Here is a 9,094-nt window from a genome sequence, read left to right as displayed (position 1 = left end):
GCGCCCGCCCCCCCGCCCGCCGCCCTCCGCCCAGGCCCTCCCTGCGGCTCGGCGCTGTCACTGCCTCTTCCACCCCGGGAGGTGGAGGCTGCACGCGGCGCTAGGGCATTTCCGGAAAGACTGGTGCCCTAGGGAAGTGGGGAGATGATGCTTGGGGACAAAACAGAAATGGGGGAAGGAGGGTGAAATAGAATCTTTTTCAAGCCAGAGTCACAGTCACATGGCTGGGTGGCATCAAAATGCATTCTGGATAACGGGGTTGGCTCACAACATGTTTATTTAGGTGAATCCCCAGCTCTGCTCTCGGAGATACTCGGGAAATACCTTCTGGATCATTACACGGCAAGTGCGTGCACGAATTTGAAAATGGATAGGCCTGGTAAAATATTTTTTATCTACAAAAATCAAATAATAGTTTTTAAAAATATTTGCAAGGGGACTTGGTGACATACTGTTAATTTGTTGGGAGAAACCAAAAGAGAACAGATATAGTTAACTCCTGGAGTGCCCCCCCAACACACCCACCCCACCCCACCCCTTCCCAAGCCCTCACACCAGCATGAGCCCCTGATGGCAGGGATGAGACATGTGGACCGACTTTAACTGCCCAAGGACACACGCCCAGGGCTGGAACCCGAGAGGGGGTTGGGCAGGGCAGGTCACCCCAGCTGAGCGATCACATTTCTCTGGCAGCTGTCCAAGGGGCAGCTCCCAGCTGCACCTGTTTGTGGGGCGATTTGCTTTTATCAGTATTGACACAGCAGCAGGGCCAGGGAATAGCATAGTAATAAATGAGAGAGAGAGAAGGAAAAAAAAAAAAGGGCCGGAGCCACCCAGGCGAGGCAAAAATGCTGAGTCTTTTTGCTTGTATGTCAGTGCGTTCAATCCGATTTCCCCACCCCTGAAATCTCTGAGGATCTCAGAGCAAGCTTGGCATGGGAGCTCTGGGTCTTGAGAATTGCAGACAGAAGCACCTTTAAGGTCTTCTGTGCCAGGCGTCCCTAACCAATGGATCCCAGGCTTACTGGCTACCCTCACCTGCTACTGCCTCAGAGCCAGGGGCTCCCTCTGCCAAGTTCAGCAGTAGGGAGGCAGTGCGATTAAAGCGCAGGTTTTGGAGTTAATCGGACCCAGATCAACTCCTGACTGTCTAGCTGTGATGTGAGGTGTGTTCACCAAGCACTCTCAAGCCTCAGCTTCTGCTCAGAAAAACGAAGGAAACAGGATCTGTTGTTACAAGGACACAGGGGGCAAAGGCAAGGCCCAAGATAATTCCCCAATTTACATCCACTTAGTTGGTATCATTACCTAGCCACATTCCCTGGGTTTTTTTTTTTTTTCTTTTGTTTTTAGGCTTTGGAGAATATGCAAAACAAAACAAACCAAAACCAAAAAAAATCTGGGGAATCTGAAGTATTCCAAAAATGGGAGAAGGAATGCAAGAGCCTGAAGCTTTGTCCTCTGGCCAGAGCCGGACACGGATGTGGCCTCTGAGTGTCTGCAGTGTGCTGCCCGTCTCCAGGGGGCTGCAGGCTGACTCACCGCTCAGGTGCGGTGCGTTACGGTACAGTACAGTGTGTAGCATGCACGCCAATCTCGTCATCGGAAGACGCCTGACCGAGCCCAGAGATAAACTGCACTTGTCAAAATGACTAGCCATGAGTCACTAGCGCGGCTCAGATACGGAGGGCAGGCGAGTGTCTCAGCTAAGAACACGGTTTCAGCTGACAGCCCCCTGGGCTCTAACCCCAGCCCTGACACCTACCGGTCCTCTGCCTGTGGCAGGGGATAACCTCCACGAGCCTCGATCTCCTTCTCTGTAAGATGGGGATAATCGCGCCCCACCAGCTTGTCGGGAGGATTTAATGCAGGAGAAGCACGGAGTGAGTGCCTGGTGTGGAGAAAGTGCTTACTCATGTTAGTACTAGCGGAACGAGACCAAGGGCCCCGTCATAGCAATCTCTGCACTCCCAGACCATCAGAGAGAGCTTGGCATTCAGTAGAGTTCAGGAATGTTTGATGAATGAAGGATAATCGCGCCCCACCAGCTTGTCGGGAGGATTTAATGCAGGAGAAGCACGGAGTGAGTGCCTGGTGTGGAGAAAGTGCTTACTCATGTTAGTACTAGCGGAACGAGACCAAGGGCCCCGTCATAGCAATCTCTGCACTCCCAGACCATCAGAGAGAGCTTGGCATTCAGTAGAGTTCAGGAATGTTTGATGAATGAACAAATGGCAAGACCCTGCCCTCAAGAAAACTACCTAGGAAATAAGGCAGCCTGCCCGTGCCACTGGTGTGTGGGGACAGCAGAGGGTTAAAGCTAGCCTGCTAGTCCCCAGGCTCCAGAGGCAGGCGATCCCTTTGATCCCCAGTCTCCTCTATCCAGGATGCTTTCAAGAGAGGAAAACAGGAAGTATCCCTGATAGCCTGGCTTTTTTTCTTTCCTTTTTTTTTTTAATGGTGGGGCTGGGAGGGGGGATGGTCCTTTGGGTCACATTTTGCCAGGAAATCAGCCTTCTTCCTTTCAAACGCCGGGGGTCCTCAAGGGGGGGCAGATAAATAGCTTCTTGCTCAATGCAGAAAGATGAGTCTAGAAACAACAAGACTGACAGGTTGGAGTTCCTCAGTGGACTTTTACCAATGGATAGTTTCTAGATTGCAGATGGTTTCGGAGCATGTATTCCTGTGCACTCATTCATTGGCTCACGCACTGGATTCACTGTTGATCACATGCCTGGCTCAGGGTTGGACCCAGGGATCATGGCTCAGGGTGTGAACAGGCCCAAGACACAAAGGACAGTGAGATCAGATGAGTCAACAAAAGGTAAGAACAGGGGACTAGCAGTTAGTGTAATGGCTATGTCGCTGGACTCCCATGTAATCGACTGCGGTTCATGTCCCGGACCCGGTGGCTTAAACTCACGCCGGGCGTGTGTGTGTGCGTGCCCAAGATCCCGAGAGGAGAATGGAGGAGAAAGGATTGCAGTGTGACCATCCCCTCTGGGGGGTGATTTCTTGCTTTCTGTCTCTCTATCTCTCTCTGTCTGTCTGGTGAGCGCAGGTGCCCTATAGCAAAAACCTCTCCAAGAAAAAAAAAAAAGGTAAGAACACGCTGAAGGAGAAAAAGTAACAAATAGGAAAAGGCAGTTGTAGAAAAGAGAAATAGGAAATCATGAAAGAAAAAAACCCAGACAAGAAATGAAGTATTTAGGAAAAAGAAAGGCAAGCCTGTAAGAACTTGCAGCCAGGGTAGTAAAGGGCTCATAATAGAAGTATACCTGAAGGAAGGATGGCCCTGCGGCCTCATGGTTAAGGGAGCCGGGTCCCACGTGACCGACCACAGTTCAAATCCCCACCTGGTGGTTTGAAAAACAGGCTGGGCACATGTGCATGTGGGCCCCAAATCCCGACAAGATGGAGAGATGAAGGTGAGACTGTGAGGCCAGCTGGTTGTGTGGTGGTTAAGGCGGCTGACTCCCACATGGCCGACAGCGTGATTCCAGTCCTGGACCCAGCAGCTTGAGAAACACTCCAAGCATGTGTGCGTGCATGCCCAAAATACCGAGAGAAGAATGGGGAGGAGATTGCAGAGGTTGCTGTGTGCTCACTCCCCCTAGGGGAGATTTCACTCTCGGTCTCTCTGCCAAGTGCACACACTTTATAACAAAAACTGAAGAAGAGGTTGTGGTATGACACCCACTGGGGGAGTGCTTTCTCTGCCCCCACCTCGACCACCCTGTGGAGCACACGTACCCTCTGGCAATTAAAACAAAAAAGTACATGCACGAGAAAGTAGCAAGGACAATAGGAACGGGTAGGTGCAAGAAGGAAAAATATTTTTTAAAAATCTTATGGACCAGGTCAGTAGGTACAGTGATAACTGGTCCCAAAAAATCATATCGCATATAATAACTGCATTTCAGGGGCCAGCAGTTGGCGTAATGGCTATGTCGCTGGGCTCCCACGTAGTCGACCGCGGTTCGTGTCCCGGACCCGGTGGCTTAAACACACACCGGGCGCGTGGGCGTGCGTGCCCAAGATCCCGAGAGGAGAATGGAGGAGAAGAGATTGTGGTGTGGCCATCCCCCCTGGGGGGTGATTTCTTGCTTTCTGTCTCTCTGTCTCTCTCTGTCTTTCAGGTGAGCACACGTGCCCTATAGCAAAAAATAAAAATCTCTAGAAAAATAAAGAAAGAAATAACTGCATTTCTATCCCTGCCCTGACCTGCCTGAAACACGCCAGGCAAGCACATGCATGGCCAAGGTCAGAAGGACTGGAGGCTGGAAGAAGAGATCCTATGGAGGGTGCTCATTTCTTCCTCTGTCCTCCCCCAAGCTCATATGCATACACATTCTATTGCAAATAAAGAATTATTTTAATTTTTAATTAAAGAATTATTTTATTTAACTTCATTTATTATTATTATTATTTAATTTGACCAGAGAGACAGAGAGAGAGGAAAAGTGAGAAAGCAAGCTGCCAGGTCCAGAACTCGAACCATGGTCCACCATGTGGGAGTCTAGCACCTTAACCACCATGCCACCTGTTGGCTCCAATAAATCTTTTTTTGAAGTTATTAATGTTTACTTCTAGCACTTTTTAAAATAAAATATTTATTTATTTCATTTCATTTGTTGTTGTTATTATTTTTTAATTTGACCAGAGAGAGACAGAGACAGAAAGGGACAGTGAGAAAGCAAGCTACCAGGTACAGGACTAGAACCGCAGTTGGCCATGTGGGAATCCAACACCCTTAACCACCACGCAACCTGCCAGCTCCACACCCCACCAAGAAATTTTTTTAAAGAAATAATTGCTATAACATTATAGAGGTATAGGTTACATGAGCGTATCCATTATGAACATACACAGTTAAGAGTTCTGCATTTCAGTGTATATAAATTTCACTACCTATACAAAAGAACCATGAAGTGGATGGGGGTTGTGGACATAGAGATGAAATAAGAAAGACAGAATGGGGCCAGCCCCATGGCCCAGTGATTGAGGGAGCTGGATCGCACATGGCCAACTGCACAGTTCAAATCCCAGCCCCACGAGCTTGAAAAACATGCTGGTTACGTGAACATGTGAGCCCAAAATCCCAACAAATTTGGAAAAATGGAGGAAAAGGGATCGTGGCATGACCACATCCTATTTAGGTTAGGGTGATTTCTTTTTCCCCCCATTTCTCTCACAATAGCACATGCCCTTTTTGGGGGAAAAAAAAAAAAAAAAGAATGTTGATCATTGAAGTTGGGCAGTAGATGCACGGGGTTCCATTATATTATTCTATTGACTTTGAACTTGTTTTTGAAATGTTTCGTATTTTAAAAAATTGTTTCTGATCTGTCCCTGTTATCCTCAAGCCAATCTTTTTCTGGGTTATCAGGGAAGCATTATCTAATCCAGTCTTCCTGTCATGGTTGAGGAAGTGGAGGTGCACCTTGACTAGTTCAAGGTGTTCTCAGAGATTTAGTAGCAGGGCAGCACCCTTGGACCTTTGAACCCCCCCCATTTGCGGGCAGTCAGCGCAGAGCGGATGTTGCAGCTATATATGGAATTTGCCCTTTGGCCTGGGCTGCCTTTCCAGTCCCCAGGCTCAGGTCTCATGTGCAGGGAGGCTTGCTGGGTTGGGAGGTCTCTAGGCTGCAAACCACGTTGCTCCCCACTGGTGGAGTTCTCGAAGCAACCCTGAGCTTTCAGAGACTCGGTCAGGTCCCCCAGCATCACCTCTAATGGCAGAGAAGGAACCGTTCAGTAAGGCTTTCCAGGAATGAAGAGTTGATACTAAAGGGGGAAGACTCCCACCCCCCACCCCCACCCCCGCTAATAGGTGTTGCTGTAAAGCAGTCAATTTACCTCTCTCCTTTTTCTTTTTTTTTTTAAGAATCATTTTATATGGGAACCAGCAGTTAGCATAATGGCTATGTCGCTGGACTCCCACGTAGTCGACCGCTGTTTGCGTCCCGGACCCAGTGGCTTAAAACTCACGCTGGGCGCGTGTGCGTGCGTGCCCAAGATCCCGCGAGGAGAATGGAGGAGAAGGGATTGTGGCGTGGCCATCCCCCCCTAGGGGGTGATTTCTCGCTTTCTGTCTCTCTGTCTCTGTCTGTCTGGAGAGCGCACGCGCTCTATAGCGAAAAACCTCTCAAAAAAAAAAAAAAGAATAATTTTATTTAACTTTGTTTGCTTATTTATTCATTTATTTTTTTAGTTTGACCAGAGAGGGGCAGAGAGAGAGGAAGCAAGAAAGCAAGCCCCCACGTCCAGGACTTAACCCATGGTCAGCCATATGAGAGTCCAGCACCCTAACCCCCACGCCACCTGCCAGTCCCCCCTTTCTCTCTTTTTTAAAAAATTTACCAGAAAGCACAGGCATTCTCCAGAGAGAGTGAGAAACAGAGACAGAAAGAAAGGGAGAAGCACCTCCTGACCAGGGAGTGGTCATGCTGCGACCCCTTCTCCAGTCCTCCACCCTGTCAGGATTTTTTAAAAATTATTTTATTTAACTTTATTTATTTCTTTTAATTTGACCAGAGAAGAACAGGGAGAGAGAGAGAGAGAAACACTAGGTCTGGGACTTGAACCACCGTGGGTCCTATGGGAGTCCAGCGCCCTTAACCACCATGCCACCTGCTGGGCCCCCGTCAGGATTTGAGCATGCGTGCACACACACTCTTGTGTTTTTCAAGCTGCCAGGACTAGGATTCAAACTGTAGTTGGCTACGTGGGCTCTGGCACCTTACCCCCAGGTCACAGGGCTGGCCCCCAGTTCTCTCTCTTACTTTGGTTTCCTCATTTGTCATAAGGGAACAAGATCTGGGGTTCTGCTAGGTCATTGGGAGAGTCATGACGTATTTTTCTTTGCAAGCATGCATTATGACTTTCCCTATGATCCAATATTCCTCTTAGAGGGTTGTCAGAAGGATCTCAAAAGGCGCTGGTGGAGAAGGACTTAGAATAGTAAAAAGAGCTGTACGAATTGGAGGTGGCATTATCACAGAGTGAGAGGAAAAGGCAGGAGCTGGCCAGGAGGGAGAGCGAGGGTCCTTCTTCAAGACTTAAATACTGGTGGTTTTTCTTTTTTCCTTTTTTTTTTTTTTTTTTGCGGAGGATTGTATCTTAAAGGAAAATAGACTTTGGGGTGGGGGAGACAGCACTTATTGATGCTTTATGCTATACCATTGTGTTTTATTTTTTATTTATTTATTTTTGGAGAGGTTTTTGCTATAGGGCATATGCGCTCACCAGAAAGACAGAGACAGAGAGACAGAAAGCGAGAAATCACCCCCCAGGGGGGATGGCCACGCCACAATCCCTTCTCCTCCTTTCTCCTCTGGGGATCTTGGGCACATACGCACACGCGCCTGGCCTGAGTTTAAGCCCACCAGGTCCGGGACTTGAACTGCGGTCAACTACATGGGAGTCCAGCGACATAGCCATTGAGCCAACTGCTGGTCCTGCCATTGTGTTTTATTCTCTATATTATATCTCATTCACTGCTCCAAATTCCCTTACGAGGAGGTACTATTATTTTGCTCATTTTACAGAGGTGGAAACAGAGGCAGAGACCATTAGGGCAACACTCCCCATATAAAGCTGGTAAGGGCAGTGCTGGGGCCCAAACGCAGACCATCCTGAGCTTGGAGACCACCTCCCACCTGAAAGCCAAGGGGGCTGCAGAAAAATGGCTCCCTGACACCAGGGCATGCGACTCACCATCAGGAGACCAAGTCTCAGCTCTTGCTCAGCCGCTTAGTAGTTAGCCCTGTGACCCGGGTGGAGTCATGCCACCTCTGGGAGACTCGGTCTCTTCAGCTGCACAACCGTGATAACGAAACCCGCTCCACCTATTTCGCAGGGCCGCGTAAGGATTCCATGAAGTCAGTGATATTCGGAGTGTTTTGAAACAGCTGCAAAAGGCTGCAGAAAGGACGGGCTCGTGGTGGTTTCTTTGGAGAAGCCTTTCCTGGACTATCTCAGGGTGACAGTCTTTCCACCACCTCATCTGCTCCCCATACCCCCCAAGCTCTGCGTGCATGAGGTCAGAGTCTGGACCTGACCCATCTCTTCAGTAGTGTTTCGGTACAGAGAGAGGCGCGGTGTCCCGGGCTGCATGTGCTTAAGCGTTTCCCAAACACATACATTAACCATCGGCTTAGGGTCCACTCCATGCCCGAATTTCAGTGAAGGCCCCTTTCTCCTGTCTGTCGTAAAACAAACAGGCTTTCAGCTACTTGGGCAGGATTTAACTAGCGATCAGCCCTAGAGATAAGTGGATCACGCTCAACAAGCTCACATGGGAATAATTTGTACCCAAGAGCAGTTTGTAATTTATATTTTCGAATCCACAGTCAGGGAGGAGTCTTTGCAGAGGCTAGAGATACAGTCCCCCCCCCACACACACACACACACACTACATCTACACCCTCTTCCGCCAGAGACTGAGATAATCAAGAGACTGCGCAGTGGGCATGAAACCTCGGTCCGACGTGTGAATAGCCTATTCTTGCTGTGAGACTGTAAAAATTTGAGGGCACGACCTCTTCCCGTTTATCTGCTCTGTATACCACCCCCCATCATTCCCCGGCCCTGCACACAGACAGCACTGAGCCAAGTGCCTCCTCACACAAGAGTGCAGAGAATGTCTGTGAAATGAATGGAATCAGCGAAGAGAACGCAGAGGTTTTACAAGGCAAAGCCCGGCGGAGGTTTCCTCCATGGGACCAGCTCGTCTGTGGTCTGTGGCCGTTCCTCCGTGGCCTCCCCCTCCCGGAAACTCTCCACTCCTCATGCTACCTTGCTCTACGAAGCTCAAAGGGCCTGTACTTCCAAACCTCAACCAGGAGCCAAAGCCTGACTAGGGTACTGGAAACCAGGAGTCGATATCCCAGAAGGAGCTGGGCCCTTAGGCTGACACAATCCCTCCTCCTGCATGCTGGCGGATCGTTCTCAACCCAGTGTGCAAAGTCAGAGCTCTTAGAGCGATTTCGGTTACTCCGGAGCTTAATCTAGTGAGATTCCTGAAACTCATCGGCGCGCTTTTGAAGGAACGAACCCAGATATGGGTTCCGTTTATCCTCTGCCCTCATCT

General features: G+C 49.3%; 1 long non-coding RNA gene across 1 annotated transcript in view; it reads right to left on the bottom strand.

The window, feature by feature from the left end:
- The window catches only part of LOC114007812 (uncharacterized), a 16,337-nt gene extending 8,470 nt beyond the window's left edge, over positions 1–7,867 (bottom strand). The window contains exon 1 of the long non-coding RNA XR_003549399.1: positions 7,720–7,867. This is a non-coding gene — a long non-coding RNA (uncharacterized LOC114007812). The remainder of the gene's footprint in view (positions 1–7,719) is intronic.
- Between the last annotated feature and the right edge of the window lie 1,227 nt (positions 7,868–9,094).

The sequence above is a fragment of the Tupaia chinensis genome, unplaced genomic scaffold (genome assembly GCF_000334495.1).
Source record: "Tupaia chinensis unplaced genomic scaffold, TupChi_1.0 Scaffold000238_1, whole genome shotgun sequence".
NCBI classification, from domain to species: domain Eukaryota; kingdom Metazoa; phylum Chordata; class Mammalia; order Scandentia; family Tupaiidae; genus Tupaia; species Tupaia belangeri.
Note: the sequence above shows the minus strand (reverse complement) of the source record. Positions and strands in the feature narration are given on the sequence as shown.